The following is a 21,641-nucleotide window of genomic DNA, read 5'->3' as shown; positions in this document are numbered from 1 at the left end:
AGGAGGTTGGATGCCAAGAAGAGAGAGAGGGAGGGGGGAGTGTGTGTGTGTGTGTGTGTGTGTGTGTTGTACATATGGACCAAGCCACAAGGCCTTGGGGGATGAAAAGCTGTTGCTAATTTTAGTGGGATGTTCTTTGACTAATGGGGCATGTCAGTTATAGGTTCTCTGGATGCGTCCCAGTGCCTGCTTGGAACAAGACAAGAAAATTTTGTCTCCGCAGATGGACACGTTGCAAAACTCTGTCACGCCAGTCAACAGCTGTTCTGCTTTGTAGATAACGCCACGGGAGCAGAGATGAAAATGCGCACTGCTTTCCGAGCCCCTCAAAAAGACGGTAATTGCAGGGCCATCATGTTTGCCAGAGCTGACTTCACTGGCACCTTGGCAGGTCTGCAGCCAAACTCAAAATCCAGGTATTATTAGCTGCAGTCAAAATTCCATTAGCTGACATCTCTTGCTACTTTTCAAGAAGCCCCTTGGGGCAGCTGGCGCTAGAGGGCTGTGCCATAGTTGTGGGAGCTGAGCCACCAATAATAATATTCAGGCATGTGCCTACAAGATGTCTTAGTCTGTACGGGGGTTATAAAACACAAGGTGGATGTGTGGTTCGCTTTGCTACCACTTCCCCCCCTCCCTTCCCTCTCTCCCTCCCCTAAGTTGCAAACAGCAGGCTGCCAAAAACCAGAAACCGTTTGCTGATTCCTTCAGAGCTGGGAGCATGAAACTGGTTTTTCTGTTCTTAATTTATGTCACGGAGCCTCAACAGCAATTTAATTTGAAGCTTTGGAGTATAGGAAAGCCAGCTACTGATGCCTGCCGACTGGTCTGAATGGGGGCTTCTGGCACAGGCCTAAGGTAAGAAGCTGCAATTCAAATGGCTTCAAAGACGTGACCTGTCATTACAAAGGCAGGCTGATTGTTTTCTTCCAACAGGTGACATGAGAGCTGGACCAGAAATGAGTAAAAGGGAACATGTGGCTGGTGCAGCTGAGAACGAAACAGAGATGGGCGTCGATTCTGTTCTCTTTCACTTCCATCATGACCAAAGTGTGTGTGTGTGTGTGTGTGTGTGTGTAGAAAAGGGACCTAAAGCTCCAGCCAGACTATAAAATATTACCTCAACACCTTAAAGATAAAAGCACCGGTTAAGTTATTTATCCGGTTTCCAATATAAAAAGAAAATACCAAGGTGATTATTGTTAATAACAACTTTTATCATATGCTGTAGGATAGCTAAAAGAGACAGAGCCCTACCTAAGATAAAGAGGTTTTGGGGTTTTTTTAAGGGGACAATGGACACAAAGAAATCAGAAGATTCAAAAATTAAACCAGAAAACAGAGGAGAGAGAATGTATGCCTTCCCTTTGGGTTCTAAAAAGGGCCCTTAAATCTGCTTCCAAATTAAAAGAGCAAACCTAAATCTCTCCTCTTAGATGTAAGTCGCATTGTGTTCAGTGGTGCTTACTCGTAGGTAAATGGGTACATGTTACAGGCTGATAAGTTCCAAGGTCCTTTTTAACTGGGAATTGCAGGCAGGGTGTGTGTTTTGGTGGGTAATAAGTAGCATGGGTGTGGTGCAGCCAAAGAAAGAACACTAAAAATGAGATACAGGAGGAAAATGAGATGCACTTTCTGTTTTTATAAAGGTGCCCAAGGAATTAAAATGGGAGAAGAGTAGCTGTTGCTGTTAAATTGTGGGTGAACATATCACACGACACAGCGATTCTTCAAACAGCTCTTGTTTATTCACAGGCCAGAACAGAACTGAACTGAAGGGTTCAGCCAGCCTGCTTATATAGAGCTCCACTAGAACGCAACAGTAACCATTTTCTGTAACTATCCAATCACTGTACGTCACTTTCAATCCCTTATTTGCATATGTGGACCTGAACTATCTATAGTATCCCCCTACTGGCCCAGGGTGAGAACTTCAGTACATAACAGTTGCCCATACCAAGCATCAATGGGGGGCAGGGATAGTCCCATATGCTCTTATAGGTCCAGGGGGTGCGCATCGCATCTCACTGCTTGAGGTGAAACCCTGCACTGCCTGCATAGGTCGCTTTATGTATTTGAAACCCATAGCTCCACATATCTGAACAGTACTTAACAGTGCATAAGATTGTACTCTTAAATTGGGAAAAGTAATGGATTTCCTTCTTTCCTGGATATACCCAGAAGCCATCGTCTTACTTTTGTTTCTGGCTAAAATAATTTACTTTCGTTTCTGGCTAAGAATTCATCCAGGATGGCTAGAGGTCTTCTGATTGGCTAGGTCAGGGGTCGCCAGCCTTTTGTGGACCAGTGGGCACATTTGGAATTTTGAGGAAGTGCATGGGTTCCAGTCACAAAATGGCTGCCATGGGGGGGCATGCCATAACAAAATGGCTGCCATGGATGGCTGCCATGGGAATGTGGCATAATGCAAACTAACTTTTGGGAATGCACATAGTGTTACAGTTGTTCCCTATGTTGCAGAGTCCCAACTGGCCTCAATTAGAAGTCAGACATTTAGTGTCACCAGCTCCATAGTGTGGAACACTCTTCTGGCAGAGATTTGGAGGCACCCTCAATTCTGACTTTCAAGTGGCTCTTGAGTACCTTTTTGAGATATTCTCTCTCTCTATTTTTGTAAAAATCTTTTATTCGTATTTACATTTAACATTTACATTCAAACATCAAACATAATCATTAAAATATAGGATTTTCTGAATCTTTAGACTTCCCTCCACCCTTCCATTTGTTCCATTATTAATCTTTTCCCACCTGCATCCTATAAAGTTCTCTATTTATCTTTAATATTCAATTTATACCATAGTTCTTGTTACATCACAAGTGTTGTTAAAATCCTGCCAATGTTTTTAATTGTTTACAGTGTTCTGCACCTTTTCGAGGTAATCAGTACCTATGCAGATGTTTAAAACTTTGATTAGCGAATCATTTTAATTATTATTTTCTACTTTTTAAAAATGGTGCTTTATGTTGTATTGTGCACACATATTGCTGTGAACCACTCTAATTTTTATGAGTTAAAGGTAAAGCTAAAGGTACCCCTGACCGTTAGGTCCAGTCGCGGACGACTCTGGGGTTGCGCGCTCATCTCACTCTATAGGCCAAGGGAATTGACATTTGTCCGCAGACAGTTTTTCCGGGTCATGTGGCCAGCATGACTAAGCTGCTTCTGGCGAACCAGAGCAGCACAAGGAAATGCCTCTTACCTTCCTCCCAGAGTGGTACCTATTTATCTACTTGCATGTGACATGCTTTTGAACTGCTAGGTGGGCAGGAGCAGGGACTGAACAACGGGCGTTCACCCCGTCATGGGGATTCAAACTGCAGACCTTCCGATCGGCAAGCCCTAGGCTCAGTGGTTTAGACCACAGCGCCTAAAGTTAGCAGTACCAAAATGTTATATATATATATATATATATATATATATATTGGCCACTGCATTGAAAAGAGCAGGTGAAAAACAACAGAACCACAAAATAGTGCAGGCATCGCTGACTAACACCAACTATATCATCAATGGGGGTGCGGGGAGGCAACTACATTATCCACCACCATGTTTGCTTGCAGAGAGAAGCTCTGTCCATCTCTCCTTTGTTCAGAATGTAGGAGGCGATGAGCATCAAATCCTAACTATGGGTAGAGATGGGTATCTCATACAACAAAAGAAGGAAATAACTTTTGGCGAGTGAATTAAGAGGACTGCTTCAGACACTTTGTGTTCTGATCTTGTGTTGTAAAATGGTTGGCTTTCCCCCTTTCTTTTGTATTAGGGGATGTTGTGTCCAACCTATGAATATAATGCTTAAGGGGGAGGGGAAAGGAAGAAACTGAGGACTCATGAAGCAAAAACAAACGGTAGTAAAGGTAGCTTGGATGTCAGGAATCTTTCTTAGTGATTGCAAGAGAAATTCTGGATAATTTCAAACTTTGTTTTGAAAGGCAGGTAGGAGGCGCCATTTGACCACACGTGAAGTAAACAAGAGCACACTTGGGAGAAGAATTGGTGAGCGACACCCCCCCCTCTCAAAAAACCCCCAACCACCTTGTTTAGCTACCAAATTCTGCAGCATTGGTGAGTTGAAATCTAGATCCCTGAGCTACAAAATAAAAAATGGTCAAGCAGAATTAATGTTCTGTGTTTCAGCAGTCTGTCTCCAGAAGTTTTAAAGGCACGCAGGCAGAAATGCTAAACATATGAGAGCTCAGCTGCAAGCTATCCATATACCAGTGACAGAAATGTAAAGATGTTGCTGAAATGCATGTTTCTGTTGCACTTTTCTTCTAACCAACTTGTTAATTATTTTTTTTAATAGAAAAAGCGATATTCCTGTCATTATTTCTGTCTTTGGTTATTTGTAATATTAACTGATCTCTGCCCCCTGAGATCACTCACAATATTAAACAACCACCACACTCCAATATGATGACGACGACGACGACGACGACAACAACAACAACAACAACAACAACAACAACAACAACAACAACAACAACATGCCGCCCATCTGACTGGGATGTCCCAGCCACTCTAGATGGCTCCCAACAAAATATTAAAAACACAATACAACATCAACCATTAAAAACTTCCCTGAACTTCCCTGATGTGCTACTTCATATTTACGGAAGCAGACAGTTAAATATTTTAACATAAGAGCTAAGGCTTCAATCCTAAGCATACTTCCTAGAGCAGGTGCCCTCAAACTTTTAAAACAGGGGGCCAGTTCACTGTCCCTCAGACACTGTTGGGGGCCAGACTGTTGGTGGGGCCTGCGAGCCGTGCTGGGAAGCACCCAAAGGACCCCCAGAAGGAGAGCCCAGGGGGAGGTTTGACTCCCCTGCTTTGAACAGCCGCCCTCTGCGCCAAACCACTAACTCCGGCTCCCCCTTAAGACCCTGCCTGTGGACTGTCTTGCCAGAGTGGTGCATGCTCTAGTTATCTCCCGCTTGGACTACTGCAATGCGCTCTACGTGGGGCTACCTTTGAAGGTGACCCGGAAACTGCAATTAATCCAGAATGCGGCAGCTAGACTGGTGACTGGGAGTGGCTGCCGGGACCACATAACACCGGTCCTGAGAGATCTGCATTGGCTCCCAGTAAGTTTCTGAGCACAATTCAAAGTGTTGGTGCTGACCTTTAAAGCCCTAAATGGCCTCAGTCCTGTATACCTGAAGGAGTGTCTCCACCCCCATCGTTCAGCTGAGATCCAGCTCTGAGGGCCTTCTGGCAGTTCCCTCATTGTGAGAAGTGAGGTTACAGGAAACCAGACAGAGGGCCTTCTTGGTAGTGGCGCCCGCCCTGTGGAACACCCTCCCTTCAGATGTGAAGGAAATAAGCAGCTATCTTATCTTTAAAAGACATCTGTTTAGGGAAGTTTTTAATATTTAATGCTGTATTGTTTTTAACACTCGATTGGAAGCCGCCCAGAGTGGCTGGGGAAACTCAGGCAGATGGGCAGGGTATAAATAATAAATTATTATTATAATATTATTATATACCCAAAGTGCTTGTGCCTTGGCATGGCTTGGAGATGACCGTCCAACACTCTGGGACCCCTGGGGTGACTTCCTAGGCTTTTGGCATCCTGCACTATAGACTTCAGGTCCTGTTACCCTCAGCCCAGAAGATTATCAGTCGACGGAAAGAAGACGTTGTTTTGGCCCACAGAGCTTAGCTTGAGGACCCCTGTCCTAGAGTAAGACCCATTGAACTTACTGGAACTTGTTTTCCAACAAACCAGCATAGGATCGTTCTGTTCGTCAATAGGCAAAACATTAAGGTAGTGCTTACCAACTGTCTCACATCCAAGGCACACTTTAAAACAACATGCACACGCACACCTGCTGTCTGGCTAAAAGACTTGGGCTAGGAAGCAGGGAAGTAGGATAGCAAAATGGGGGGAAAGGAGCTAGGTTTGAGAAACTTCCAGACAAGCTTTGCCTGAGCAAGAGAGGCTGGACTTTTATTTAAATGGTGCCTTGGCAAATGCTTTAGGGTTCACTGCATTAAGGGAATACATTAATTAAGGTTTTGTGATCCAGAGAATACATTCCAATATTCCCAAATAAAATGTATGTGGGATTTTCTTAGGAACAACCAATAACCAATTCAACAACTGGAAAAAAACACACACCAGTCCTCCAGTTCTTTAAAGAAGAAAAAGGTAGTTATAGAAATTTGTAAATGGGCAAAACTGTTGGTTAAGATTAAGATTGTATGATACAAATGATCAACAAGTGCCATTTTTTTAATCAGTTGTGACTGGCATCTGATTTGATTTCTGCAGTTTAGAGAACTGCTAAATCTTGTAGAAGCTCGGCCTGGAATTTCACAACATGGTAATCTTCTTTTAGTTTGCAAACGTGTTTTAGCTGTCACACGCCTGGTATATTTAGTGCTATGATGAGGAAAATAACATATAACATTTAGGGAAATTCGCTGCATGTATATATTCAATGCACTTTGGTTGACTTCAGAATTTTAAGATATTGTTAAATACAATATCCCCCCCCACAAAAAAATGGAAATGAACTAAAGGGGGAGCTCCAAGCCATTGCAATATTTCAATATATGTAATAATTTAATAGTCAAACATGGACGGAAATGGTAAATTGAATTGTCAGAGTTTTTATTTTCAACTGAGAAGACATTTCTCGAAATAAATGATAGGTAGCAAAGATAGCGGACTTCTTCCCTCCTTAACAGAGCAATTCTGTGAACGTTTAACTTCGAGATTCACACTTCATATATACTCCGTAGGAAATAATCAGATTGGAAATGTCAAATTAATTTTGCATGACTCACTCATGGTCTGGAAAACAGGATTTCAGTTCATAGTATAACTTGGTTCACATGTCATGCTGAGCCAAACCATGGCTTTAGTACAAAGGTAAGTGTCACTTCAGGGTATCGCAACCCTGTTTTCAAAAGCTGTCTCAAGTAAAACATTGTGCTATGAAGAGTAACAGCTTTCACTAATGTCCAGGTCAATTTTTAGACAGATTAAAGGATGTGTGCTTGGCATTATTACAGTTATATCCCATACTAACCCATTTGTAGATAAGTTCTAAAACTTGAAATAAATCTCCTTTTCAGAGAGTTCTCCACGTCTGGTGCCTGTGAAGTGATGTATCAAGTCATGAGAGAACATGAACCACCAGAGTTTGTTTGCTGTTTTGTCTCCCTATCTATGGTTAATCTATGTATTACAACACAACCCTGTACACCTATGCCTGCTATGCATCCCTTCCATATACACACTTAACACTGAAGTCAATTTAACTCGGAAAGAAGTCCAACTAAGTGGAATGATAAATGTGTATACGTAAGTATAGAATGCAAAGAAAACTATCACTTTGAAGTCTTAGTATAATATCCCTTATTTCTTATGCAACAAAATTGCTGGATTTTATTTTACTTACTGTTTCTGATATCCCACTTGGGGGGAAAAGCCCTTCCTAGTATTTGTTTCATGCTGGATGGACAAGGACAAAACATGTTTCATAATCTGTGGGTAGGATTGGGGGACTAGTTTACGTACTGAAAGAAGATATTACATTTTTGACCACTGCTTAATCATCATTAATATGTTTTTTATTAGCTAGAAGCCTATAAGAAATGCTGAGCAAAATCTCCTTGGCAAAGCCTTAAAAATGACCTGATGAGCTGGAACTTCAAACGCCTGGATGGAATAAATACTTGACTTTTAACATTTTATTCTTAGAGATAACTTTCTGTTCTGAGAAGAATACACAGAATGTTACAGAGAGGAAAAAAATGTTACTGTCAAAATAATACAGAAAGCCTAAAAGGAAATCTTATAAAATGTGAGATTGCAGTTCAGAAACCAAAGGAGAGGTGAAATTAAACATTTTATTGGGCCAACTAGTCATTTAGAATATTTAATGCTCCCATTTTTAGATACAGATAGGAGAGGGGGGGAAACAATATTCAAAGCCTACTGTCATTGGAGAGTACCTGGAGGTGTTTTGGAAAATGCAACACTTTTTAAAGATCTGGTTCAACCTTTTTGTGTGGGAGCAATTAAATAGCAAATATTCTAAACTTGTTTTGGTCTATAATTGAAAACATTTTCTAAAACAAAGCAAACATGAATTATTCATGTGAGGCGTAACATATTAAAATGATGGCAGAATACTTTTGCAAATGTAGGGGTAGAAATGTGTATTCTTTTAGGAATTGTATGAGAAGGCTTAACAGCCCAATCCCAAAGATGTTTACTTGGATGAAAGTCCCACTGACTTCAGTGGGATTTACTCTGCAGTAAGTGTGTTTCCAAAAGCAGCCTGAAAATTTGACTCTTTCTTTTCTGCATTTTATTTTCACCAGAGCTTTGAAGCGGAATGGCTAAGAACACCATTCGACTTGACTAAATGTTAGTTCTCTGTACTTACTTATATGAAACACAATATCCAAAAGATGGGGGTGGGGAACAACTAAACTGTGAAGCGTTAAGCAGTGCCTGAAATAATACGGCAAAACGAGTGCTAACCCTAAACCTTTTACACGTTAAAGAAAAAGTGAAGGTAAACTGCTGTTTAACAGCTTCCCACTGTTATATAAACTTTCAAACAACCATGAAATGTAGGTCTCTGGACATCACTTAAAAGAACCACAAATAAATAAAAGGACGGACCACACTTCTGTTCCCTGATGTTTAACTAAGGTTTTGCAGAGACAGAAAGTGAGCCCGACTTCCCTTTGTTTATGTGCCGCCCTGTGTACTGTAAACACAAACAAACAAAGCTGGACCAGAGCTCCGAGGCAGAAGCACTTCCTGATGGAACAAATGTGCCGAAAGACAGCCGTGAGGTAAATGGAATCAGCTTAATGGCCCTCCGGGGTCCCCTTGCCTTTGTGTGTCTAGTATCCTGGGACACTGAGGTAACAAAGAGTTGCCTACTTAAACAAAATGTGCAGCAGTTAATGGTGCTTTGCCAATAAAATCCCCAGGGGCCTTGCATAAATCTGATGAAAATCAGCTTGGGCAACAACAACTGGACTTCACTTAAGAGTGTCCACTTGAAATTCAAAAGACAAGCACGACTTCTTCGGCTGGAAGGAATCTGAGTAAATCTAGCCACTCCTGAAGCTGAAATAAGGCTGCAGTCCTTCTCCCCAGACCTTTCTCAAAGCCTCCAAATGTCCCTATTTTCCAGGGACAGTCCCAGATATACAGAAGCTGTCTTGATTTGATCCCAGAATGTCCTGATTTTCCTTAGGACATCCCTATTTTTCATCAGAGAAATGTTGGAGAGTATGGAGTTATTTGACCCCGGAGCCGTCTGAAGGCAGCCCTGCATAGGGGATGTTTTTTTTTTTTTTTTTTTTTAAAAAAAGTTTACTGTTTGATTAGGTTTTTATATATGTTGGAAGTTGCCCAGAGTGGCTGGGGCAACCCAGTCAGATGAACCGGGTATAAATGATAACAACAACAACAACAGAACAGGACATCCCTATTTTCATTGGAGAAATGTATGCACTCCAATATCCAGTAGGATAAAAGGTAAAGGGACCCCTGACCATTAGATCCAGTCGTGACCGACTTTGGGGTTGCGGTGCTCATCTCGCTTTATCAGCCGAGGGAGCCGGCGTACAGCTTCCGGGTCATGTGGCCAGCATGACTAAGCCGCTTCTGGTGAACCAGAGCAGAGCACGGAAACGCCATTTACTTTCTCGCTGGAGCGGTACCTATTCATTTACTTGCACTTTGACGTGCTTTCGAACTGCTAGGTTGGCAGGAGCAGGGACCGAGCAACGGGAGTTCACCCCGTTGCGGGGATTCGAACCACCGACCTTCTGATCGGCAAGTCCTAGGCTCTGTGGTTTAACCCACAGCGCCACCCGTGTCCCTAATCCAGTAGGATAACTAGGTGGAAAATAGCACAGGGCTACTGCTCCTTTAATAAGTGCATAGAATAAAGTATTTCAGGTTGCATGACAATTCCACTTGCTGAAATTCCTTCCTTTGCATGACTATTAAAGGTGCAGGAACCGTTTCCTCTTTTGCATCTGGCTGCCCTAATATCCAGGTATAATACATACTCGGGAGCTGGTTTTCCTTATGAAGCAAGAGCTGGCAAGTCCTGTGGGTGATTCTACAGCAGAAGTAGCCAACCTGGTGCTATTCAGATGTTGTTGGACTACAACTCTATTTGGACCTGATGGCTGGAGTCATAATGGGACTCCCTTCATGCCTCCCACCTCCCCAGATCTGCTCTGTAGTGTTGGGGAAAACAACTGAAAAGGTTTAGAAACACCAGAAAAAGTTTAGAAGTCAGCTTCCTCGCTACTAGACAGGCTAGGGACTCAGCTCTACAGCTGCAAACATAATATTTTAAGTGTGTTTTAAATGCATGATACAAATGTGTCACCAGATGGCGATGATGAGCTTATGGCAAATTCCATATATTTTTCAAAATGTTTTTTAAAAAAAGGCATTTTCACAGCGTTGTGTGTGTGTGTGTGTGTGTGTGTGTGTGTGTCTGGATTCCACCTAGGTCTGTTATTTCAAATTCCACAAAGGCTGATGGAAGAGCATGGCTAACGCTGCGATCCTATGCATGCTTTCCTAAGAATAAACCCCACTGAACCTAATGCTTAGGGTTGCACTGAAGGACTTTTTAACCCCTTGCTCTTCAACCACATCATGGAAATGTTTATTATATAATAGAATAACTACTAAGCATGCACAGACATTCATTTCTGGATGTCGCTCACAGCTTGCAGTTTCTTCCAACTCCAATTCCCCCATTTTTTTTTAAAGCTACGCTTCTGTTGCACATTACTTTTAAAACACCACACACGCAGCCATTTAAATAGAAACCATGGGCCTCATGCCCTCAGCAACCATTTGTAACGATTTGCAACAGCCTAAAATGTGCATGTAAACCATCCAAAGATCAGAACAGCAGTGCTGGAGAGGTGCTTTGCACACATTCCAAATCGTTTCACATGGCAATGTGGGCTTGATGTCAAGGATATTCTAATTTAGAACATTTTCTTTAAAGCACCAAAAAGGCCACCAAGGGTGTCAACTGTAACAAACCTATCACCTCCAGCACCAGGCATTTTGTTGGCCGTAGTTATCTTGGCGGCATCAGTCAACAGATTTCCAATTTTGACAGTTTGGAGAAACAGTGGTAAGATTTTAATAAGAGCAGACACTTACCACCCCCAAGTAGCTAAATAGACTTAGAACATATTCCTTGTTTTAATATTTCTAAGTTCCCTGGTTACTGATATGTTTAAATTGCTGTCTGTTTGAATACAGGAACTCCCTTGACAGCTTTTTGACAGTGGAGAGTTTTGTTAACAGAAAGGTTCAAATCGAGTAACAGATCCAATCTGCACTCTTATTTTAGCTGTCCTTAAAAAGATGCTGCCCTCTGTATTCTCTCGTAATCACAGAAATGTGGAGTTTAAAGGCTGATTTGATCTGACAGGTTATCTAACTCGGTGCATTTCCAAAAACAGATTTACTTTTCATCTTTCCTTGGAGCCTGTCTGTTTTTAAAAAGACTCACACCATGTGCCTTTTCCTCTGTGGTTGATATGACTGATATTATTATTATTATTATTATTATTATTATTATTATTATTATTATTTCCTACTTTTGGAAAATGTTTCCTGGCTGTCTAAATATATTCTTTTGCTGGTTTTATGTCTATTTTAAGGAGCATTGTGTATGCATAATGAGAGGTTGTTAAGCAAAACGAACCTTCACATACTCAAAGCACTCACTGTACTGTTGTTCCAATGCCACCTGCAAGATTACACCCAAGTAATGTCAGGCTTATTTTTTAGACGAGGTCAACTCCAGTTCAAGTTAACATAGTTACTAAAACAGGGAGCTTTCTGATAACCAGAAGTGTCTGCTATTGGCTCAGCAATAGTTTTGGAGCTTGTGATATGTGTATGACACTTGAAATTCAACAAGCCATCAGTCGGTGTTAATTTATCAGCAAGAGCTCTATGATGCTGGAAGAAGAAACAGATCATATTCCTCTGATGATATGATACATTTACTGAGCAATCCTGTGCATGTCCAGCTCTGACACTGAGGTCCAGCTCTGAGGGCCTTCTGGCAGCTCCCTTACTGCAAAAAGTGAAGTTACAGGGAATCAGGCAGAGGGCCTTCTCGGTAGTGGTGCCCGCCCTGTGGAACGCCCTCCCATCAGATGTCAAGGAAATAAACAACTATCTGACTTTTAGAAGACATCTGAAGGCAGCCCTGTTTAGGGAAGTTTTTAATGTTTGATGTTTTATTGTGTTTTTAATATTCTGTTGGGAGCCGCCCAGAGTGGCTGGGGAAACCAGATGGGTGGGGTATAAATAATATATGATGATGTTGATGATGATGATGGTGTCTACTCACAAGCTGAGTTCAGTGGGATTTGCTCCCAGTTTCACCCTTAACTGGAATTCCTGTTCAAATCCATGGGATGGGATTTACTTCTTGAGTAAATACATGCATGGCATCAGACTATAATGTGTTCCTATTGCTCCTGGTGCAGATAAATGTATGCTCAGCTTTAACCTAACATGTTGGGTTAATTGGGAACCTCTGGCCATTCATTATATCAGAGATGGAGAACATCTGATCCAGGGGTCTAATGTGACTTGCCATGCCCCTTAAATCACTGCAGAACACTCTCCTTTGGCTACAGCTTTCTCTAGTCCACACACTCTTCATCCAAATTGCTCCCAAACACAACCCCACCTCACCCTACACTCCTACCACAACACCCTCCACAAGATCTGAAGCAGAGTAGGAGCCACAGTCTCCTTGCTCTTGTCATGCTGATTCCCCACATGCAGTGGGGTCCCCACAGGACCGCCACCATGCTAAGGGTGTAGGGAAGAGGCAGAGAGGATGCTAGGGCTGTACAGTATTTCAGAATTGGGAACTGACTGGAAAGTGAAGACACTGACGGTTTGCTCACCGATCTCATTCTTGCTGAGCCCCTCTCTCAGCATGCAACAGGAAATTGCAGCAATACAGGAAGAGGCATGGACAGTTCCCTGTTGTAAACCTAAGAGCAGGAACTGCCCTATCAGTGGTCTTTGTAAGCTGCTCTGGCAGTCTTTCCAGCTAAAGAGTGGGGTAAAACTCCTACAAGTAAAAAACAAAAAAACCACAGTTCTGATCCACTGATTGCATTGCAATATCTCCACCCCCCATCTCAAAGACTGTCGTCTTGGTGAAATACAGGGAACTGTTATCTGCGGAGATAGTATGCATCAAATCATATTGTATACTTCTGGTTGGTTTGTTTTTTGCTGCTTCCAGGAGGGAAGCAGCAGAAAAGTTATTGCTTGTGGCACCACAAGAAATCAGTGGACGATGAGAAGGAAAAGAGGATCTGAGTTCCATCACGTTTTCTTGCAAGTCACCTATGAGCTTCTTGATACAGTTTTCTTTTTGAGCCCATTACTGATGGATGAAACCAACCATTTTGCTTTCCTTCAGTTTCTCGTTTTCCCCCAATCTTAAGTTCTGACCTCCACATTTCTATACCAGTTTGTTTTCTTAAAGGCCCTTGTCAAAATTCACCAGCGTTAATTTCTGCTAATAGACACCTTTTTTTGGAAAGCAATTTCCTTTCATATAAAGCATTTATAAATGTGTATTTTCACTAATATGTGTGTATCTGTGCACACTTTGTGCTAGCTTATGTGTTTTTGTATATATTACTTGTCTGGGGAACTGCATTACAATATTCGAGGAAGTACAAACTTCAGTTCATAGATTGATTCAGAAAGTGCAAAGCTGGTTGGTTCAACTTTCAATGTGAACTGAATAGAATTTGTTTTCTATCTCTAGAGCCATGATTTAGTCATCAATGTTCACCTTGAGAGCTGGAAGCCCAGTTGACGGTCAGTCCTCAATGAAGTGTTGACAAGAAGATTCATTAAGGTATCTCTTCTTTCATTCTCTGCATTTTATTGTCTGTGTAAATCTGATTGTAACATCTTTGTCCGACATTCAGAACATACCGCATGCAGGAATATGTTGGGCATTTGCTTTCCGTTTATTCTTTTTAGTACAGGTCACCTTAAGAAAGCAAACACGTCCTTTGCATTACCAAAACAAGAGAAGAAAGCAAAGGCATACACCCTTGTGCAAATTAATTGAAACAAACCATGTAGTTTATTACAATACTCACATATACATGTACATGTACATGTATTTTACTCTCAGCTGGATACTGTCCTAACAGAGACACCTAAGGAAGATAAAATTATCCTCCTGGGTAATTCTAATGCAAGAGTTGGGCGAGATTTCGATCTGTGACCTGGGACTATTGGAAAAGAAGGAGTTGGTAACAGCAACCAAAATGGAATCTTATTTTTGACAATATGTGCAGCACACAACCTTGTTATTACCAACACACTCTTTTGACAGAAAAATAAATTTTAAACTTCATGGAGGCATCCTTGGTCAAACCACTGGCACCTCTTAGACTATGTTAATGTCCGTGCTAAAGATTGCCGTGATGTGCTCCTTACCAGAGCTATGATGAGTGCCGACAACTGCTGGACAGATCACCGACTAATACGCTCCACAATGGCTATTCAAGGAAGGAAACCAAGGCGCAAAATGAACACTCAAGTCCTTCAAGATCCCATTAAGTGGGATTGCTTCCAAATGACTCTTAAGGACCATCTGCTTTCAGAATTCCCTGATAACATCGAGGAACACTGGACCAAGCTAAAAACATCCATTATTGCAGCCTGTGAACAAACTATTGGATACCAAACCAAGAAACACCAGGACTGGTTTGATGAGAATGACAGTGAGATTGAATGCATGATTGACAAGAAAAGGAAGGCCTTTCAGATCTGGCAAAGAGATAGAAGCTGGGCCACTAAGAAAATAACCTATGCCAATGCTAAGGTTGAGGTTCAAAGAAGAACCAGAGAACTAAAAAACACCTGGTGGATAAAAAAGCTCAAGAGATCCCGCACTTAGCTGACACTCTTGATGCACAGAGTTTCTTTAAAGCCACAAAGACCATATATGGGTCAATAAATCATGGCATATGCCCCCTACGCTCAGCAGATGGTACTAGTTTTGAACCGTCACTGTTGATTTTCAGATCCCTGTACTCCACTTGAATCAGTGCCTGAATGAGCTTCTCCATAGTCGTACAGTCTACAGCACGGAGGCGACTTTTGCATAAAGCCTACAAATTCTCAATGGGATTTACGTCCGGGGAATTCCCTGGCCAATCAAGTACCTGTATTTGCTGCTCTGTCATGAATTTCTTCACCACTTTTGATGTATGACAGGGAGCTAGGTCCTGCTGCAATATCCCAGTACTGTCAGGACACCTCTTTTCCAGTTCTGGAATAACTCTCTTTCGTAGAACCTCAGTATATTGTGGCGAGCGCATCATTCCTTCTATTGACTGCAGGCTTCCCACACCATAATGATCAACTGACTTTTCATGTTTGTTTTGAGTAAAGGATTACGAGTAAGATAGAAAACATACTTTGTTTCAGTTAATTTGCACAAGGGTGTAGCTGCTTTTGTACAGCTTATTTCAGGCAAAATCTGGAGATGCAGGTGCAAAACCACCATTGAAAAACCCCCTTCAAATCCATTCCCCTCCTCTGTCCCGGATTCTGCCATGGAATCATGCAGCTTGGGGTGCAAAACCCTTAATTGTTTATCCTCCCAGTACAGGATTTATGGCTGAAGGCATGGTAGGGTGCCAGAGCTTTGTCCAAATTGGTTTTGACTGTACAAACAGCCTGCATGGCAATACTCAGATTAAGTTTTCCATTTTTTAATTTCCTCTCTTTACTCTTTTAATATCCCAACAGGCTGAACTAGTAAGGTCTCGCCATTCTTGGTATTAACACTTCAAACATTTATAAAGGCTTTTTTTTAACCACACACCCTCCCCTCTGACTCTCTTTCTGCAGTTGGTCTTTTAATGGGGATAGATTTCTTTTAGCTTCAGAATGCTGCTTGAGCCAGGAAACGGGCACTTCGCTCCACAAACCAAACAGATCTGATCCTTACGTAACCTTTTAAAAATTATTTATAAAAATATCTGTACATCAAGAAAATATCAAAGCGGTTCACAGCAGCTGTACATAAAACCACTCAAAAAAGTTAAAATAAGAAATCAGACATCAGACATCTTTTGCGGGGGAAATGTATATTTTTCGCCAATTAGTTTTAATTAATTTTCAATTCTTAAAAACAAATCAACAACAAATTTATTCAAATTTAACACAAATTTAAAAGTTGACCCTCTGCCCCCTTACAAGATGCTTCTTTTCCCTTGCTCCTTTCCTGCTCACAGTAAAATACAGAGGTACCTTAGGTTAAGTACTTAATTCGTTCCGGAGGTCTGTTCTTAACCTGAAACTGTTCTTAGCCTGAAGCACCACTTTAGCTAATGGGGCCTCCCGCTGCCACCACACGATTTCTGTTCTCATCCTGAAGCAAAGTTTTTAACCCAAGGTACTATTTCTGGGTTGGCGGAGTCTGTAACCTGAAGCGTATGTAACCTAAAGCGTATGTAACCCGAGGTACCACTGTACTTTTTCTTAATTTCTAATATTTTTCTATCCATTCCTATTTCCACCTACTGTGCACGTTCAGTTCCTGCTCAGACTTTTATCTAGTTCCCCAGTTAACCAAATAGAGTGGATCTTCCTTTATCAATCCATATAAATCACAATTTTAATTCATATTTCCTCCAATACAACAATCATCCTGTCTTTATGCATTCACAGCCTGGTGGAATAGACTTTGCAGTGTTGGCAACACCAAATGGTTCTCATCTAGGGTATCAGATACTGGCTGGATGAAAAGGAGTGGTAGAAGTCACTATCGGAATCTCCGTTCGACCGAGCTGATAAAGCTCATCTTCCGGAATCGCCCTCCGATGTGATTAATAACCTGAGCCTTTGCTGAGGCTCAGGCACATTCCCATTCAGCAGAGGCAGCACGCGGAAGTGATGAGATTTATGGCTACATCATTATGTTTTATTTCTTACTACGCAGACAGAAAAGAAATACACATCCTCTCTCTGTGAGAGCAGAGAGCAACTGAAAAAAAACAAAGGAACAGGAAATCAGTAACATCACATCCGTCTCCTGTCTTGCGTGAGACTTCCAACAATCTGGAATGTAAACAGAGCCTTGTGACTCCAAAGCACTGCACAGTGGCAAACATAAACTAACAGTCTCCTGACCAAGAGCCCCCCAGGGAAAGCACAGAGTGAAGGGGTTTGGATCCTGGATCCTGGTGGTGGGAAACTGGTCACAACCCAGATTAGGGGGAGGGCTGGGTAGTGCTGGAGGCTGGGAGCTTGAAGAGGAGGAAACAGGTAAGTGCCTCAGCCCACAGGAATCAGACTTGACAGCTCCACCACAGAGCCACCCGGACAGCTTCTCTGCTGACAGCGTGAAAGCCCACCCCCAACTCCCAAAATAGGGCATCTACTGCATGTCACTGAGCAGAGAGCCAGGCAGAAACAGAGAGGGTCCCTTGGGGCTCTTCATAGACAGAGGGAGGGGCCTGACACAGAGGGTTAGAGAATGAAGGGGAGAAGTTACAAGTCAGTCCAGGCAACTGCTTCATCAAGACAGGAGCAACCCTTAGAAGTCTCCATAGGTCCTCTGATCTGCTTCCTTAAAAAAGAAACTAACTGTAAGTCAGATGGTGTGTCACTGTCTTTCTCTGTTCTGTGAATGACCTGTTTTCCCTGCCGGCTCCCTGACATAAGGTGACATTGTAAACAGGAAGCATTTAATCCGTACTGATTGTATTTGTATCTCACTTTTCCCCCAAGAATTTATTCTCATAACAACTCTGTAAGTCAAGACAGGTCTGAGCACGAGTGACTTGTCCAAAGCCACTCTGTGACTTTTGTGGCAAAGCAACTCCAGGCTGTTAACTACATCACACATATAAACAGGCAGATAATGTGATAGTTTACATTGCCACTGCAGCCAGCCCCAGGAAGTCGTGGTTCTGGCCTGCAAAGTGACCATGTATCCCTACATTCCGTTATTCTTTGTTTCAAACATTAGAAGTGTAACTTAGCTATGACCATATGGAAATGGCAACCACACTGTAAAGTTAATATAGCAATCGGTCATCTCATTGACATATAATTGAAGTCAGCGGCTTTGATCTGAAGCAAGTTCCATCTGGTTGAATAGCCCTCAAAAAGAATGATGATATATGGTTTTTGAGAATAATCCAGAAATGGTTTTGGCAAGATACTTAAGGTATGTTAAGCATCCTTCTGTTGCAGTTCCGAACTTTTCCCTACTCACCTCTTTAAGGTACCTTTTTTTTTTTTGCACTTAAATACCAGGAAGTGACTCAAGACTGTAACAAATACTTGTGTCGCATTTCTACACCAACTCAACTAAAAATGGGCATTCAGTATAGTATTGCAAATCTTGCTTCACATCAGGGTTGGTGAACCTTTGGTCTTCCAGATGTTTTTGGATTTCAGCTTCCCTCATCCCTGACCACTGGCCATGTTGGCTTAGGGCTGAAGGGAGTTGGAACCCAACATCTAGATTATAGAGGGTCACCTTTTATTGAGAGAGAAAACTTAAATTCTTACTAAATTTTCATCAGATTTGGAGTCCCAAGTTCTCGGAGAGGAGTGGTTGTTTTTTTTAAGTGCTCTCATGGACACCACTAGTTTTCAAAAGGACAAATGTATGTATTTCTATTGATATAAATAGGGACGCGGGTGGTGCTGTGGGTTAAACCATAGAGACTAGGGCTTGCCGATCAGAAGGTTGGCGGTTCGAATCCCTGCGATGGGGTGAACTCCCGTTGCTTGGTCCCAGCTCCTGCCCACATAACAGTTCGAAAGCACGTCAAAGTGCAAGTAGATAAATAGGTACTACTCCGGTGGGAAGGTAAACAGCCAGAAGCTGGTTCGCCAGAAGCGGCTTAGTCATGCTGGCCACATGACCCGGAAGCTGTACGCCGGCTCCCTTGGCCAATAAAGCGAGATGAGCGCTGCAACCCCAGAGTCGGCCACGACTGGACCTAATGGTCAGGGGTCCCTTTACCTTTATTGATATAACTGTGGCCAGTTCTTCACTGGACATAGTCCTTTCAAGGCAACTTTCAGGATGCAATCTTATGCTCAGTGATCTGGAAGCAGGTCCCACTGAAGTCATTGGGTTTTCATAGAATCAACGAATCATCATCTAGTCCAATCCCCTACAATGCAGGACTCTGTCGCCCAACGTAGGGTTGAGACCTATGACCCTGGGTTTAAGAGTCTCATGCTCTACTGACGGAGCTATACAATTTACTTCTGAGTAGATATGCCCAGGATTTTGCTGTAAATCTCCCTGTGCTTTAGGGCAGGGAGAGGTTGTGCATGCTTTAGCCAAGACATAAATTTACTTGATCTCAGGCCCCAGCTCTGATTCTCTCTTTGAACTTGTTCGCTAAGTGTGATGTGAGCTAGAGCTGTGTGCGTGCATGAAAAGCATTAAATAACATATTTAAGAATACAAAACGAGGCAGATATTTTATGTTTGAGGGGCGGCATTGACTAAATATCTGATTTGAGCTTTTGGAGTCTCAAATGGGGCTGTTTGAGTGAAATGCTTTTCTTCTCGAGCCCACGTCTGACCTCCCACACTTTATCTTCAGAGAATCAGCTTTGTGGTGTTAATTATGGGGTAAGTAAGCAGTTACTTCCTAGCACAAATCAGCCAAAGTCCAGGTTTGCTGTAGAGGTCCTAGAGATCATAGTTCTGTGTTTCTTCAGGTTTCAATTTACCAGGCTCAAAACACTTAAAAGCACAAGGAGGTGCCGGTGGGGAATGATCAGTTTACAAATGACCTGGGATTTCACAGTCTCCATCTCTTATAATTACAGGCCATATACTAGGTCTTTCTGCAGGCAGCAAGTCTGCAAAACTAAACTTTAGCAACTTTGTAATTTCCATTGATATGCATAGAAGACCTTGAGTAAATGTGGCTAGGTGCCATTCAGTGAGCTGAAAAACACCGATTTGTGAGTAAGGAGAAATTCAATTCCGTTTGCATTTAAAGGTGAAGCTACTTAACCTGCAGCTTTTGAAACAACACACTTTCGTCCAGGTTTTGCTTTGCAGTTCTCCAGTCAAGTAATGTGTACATAAATGCATACAGAGTGAGCACAAGAATCCATATATTAGTGAAGGTAACACACGAAAATTCAGGACATTGTTTTATTAGGCAAAAATTGCATACAGAATGTATACAACAGGAAAATTTTGCTCTGAAATGCTAGTGAATTTTATTAGGACCAAATCACAAAGTGATAAGGAAAAGTGGAGAACTGAAATTATGATTGGAAAAAATGAAAAAACAAGAAAAAACTGAAATGGACAAATTTATAGAATCACAAATTTGTAGAGCCGGGAGGGATCTAATGGGTCATCTATTCCAAGCCCCCGCAATGAAACCATCTACTTGTGAATAATCACACTGAAACATGAGGAACTGGTGTGTGTTTGGCTTGAAAATGTTTTGACTCTTCTATATATGTTATCGTTCCTTCCAGAATGCAGATTAAGGAAGGTGGATTTTAAAAGTGGTTATAATTTCATTTGACCAAAAAAAGAAAGAAAAAAGGAATACACATACACACCATGCTAAGGCTGAACAGAATCGTTTCATTGATATTGACTTGTAGTTGTTTGAACTACCAACTTTAAAACCAGGATAAATGGGCAAGAAAAGTCAGGGGGAGCAACTATCTCTGTGTTGCCTATCTGGCTAAATAAAAGATAATAAATTACACATGCAATTCAGAAAGTTGTCTAAAAAACCTGTGAATTCAGATAGATAGATGATAGTTTTTCATGCTCTGATGAAGGAGAGGTCACAAACATTTCCTAATGGTAGTGGAACTGTAGCTTATGATTTATTTAGCATCAACAAATTATTTATTTCCTATGCAGAGAGCTTAAAATCTGTATTAGTCAAACAAGCTAGGGAAAAATCGTAGACTGGCAATGAATTAAGAAGAGTTGAAGAGGAAGAGGAAGATGAGACTCTGCTGGTTCAAGAAAATATTTGCTGGAGAAATGTGGGCTAAATAAGGGACTTAAAGGAGAAGAGGCATCAACGTTTTTTTTTAGAGATTTGCAGGTGGTGGGGGATCACTTTGAAAATGTTACACTGTTTTCTTAATCCAAGTCTTATTTTGTGTGATTTGCATGTTTGGATACAAATTGTAAAATGAGAAAATGTCGGGAAGGGGAGGATAGATGTGTAGGTCAGCCTGCCTGGAGATGTTTTTAACTCCTCCCTGTAATGTCTGCCTCAAGTTTGTCAAAAGGTGGCGAAGCCCTTATTCTTCATGGCAAACCAGTAATTAATTGGGCTAGTGATTATGACAGACTTAAAGTGGTCTCACTAGGCAGGGAGAGAACTAAGCTGATTGACAAAATATGAAAGTGAGACCTAAGTCAGCAAGAGACAGCATTTTTTTAAAAGAGCATTACACTTTTTTAGTGTCTCTCTCTCTCTCTCTCTGTTTTCTTTCTTTCTAAAAAGAGAATAGATTCCAGGAGACTGGCCTTGGAGTCCTCCAGGCTTTTTTAAA

At 41.8% G+C, this 21,641-nt stretch overlaps 2 long non-coding RNA genes across 2 annotated transcripts; both read left to right on the top strand.

Annotated features, from left to right (window-relative positions):
* Window positions 1-388: 388 nt before the first annotated feature.
* Window positions 389-7,945, top strand: LOC144327313 (uncharacterized). Its single transcript, XR_013392377.1, has 3 exons — window positions 389-858; window positions 3,955-4,087; window positions 7,109-7,945. It is a non-coding gene; the product is annotated as an uncharacterized LOC144327313 (long non-coding RNA).
* A 7-nt stretch (window positions 7,946-7,952) lies between these two features.
* LOC144327312 (uncharacterized) lies at window positions 7,953-19,559 on the top strand. Its single transcript, XR_013392376.1, has 3 exons — window positions 7,953-8,408; window positions 13,861-13,953; window positions 16,791-19,559. It is a non-coding gene; the product is annotated as an uncharacterized LOC144327312 (long non-coding RNA).
* The last annotated feature ends 2,082 nt before the right edge of the window (window positions 19,560-21,641 follow it).

Source organism: Podarcis muralis, chromosome 3, assembly GCF_964188315.1.
Source record: "Podarcis muralis chromosome 3, rPodMur119.hap1.1, whole genome shotgun sequence".
NCBI classification, from domain to species: domain Eukaryota; kingdom Metazoa; phylum Chordata; class Lepidosauria; order Squamata; family Lacertidae; genus Podarcis; species Podarcis muralis.
This window is presented reverse-complemented; position numbering and strand designations above follow the sequence as displayed.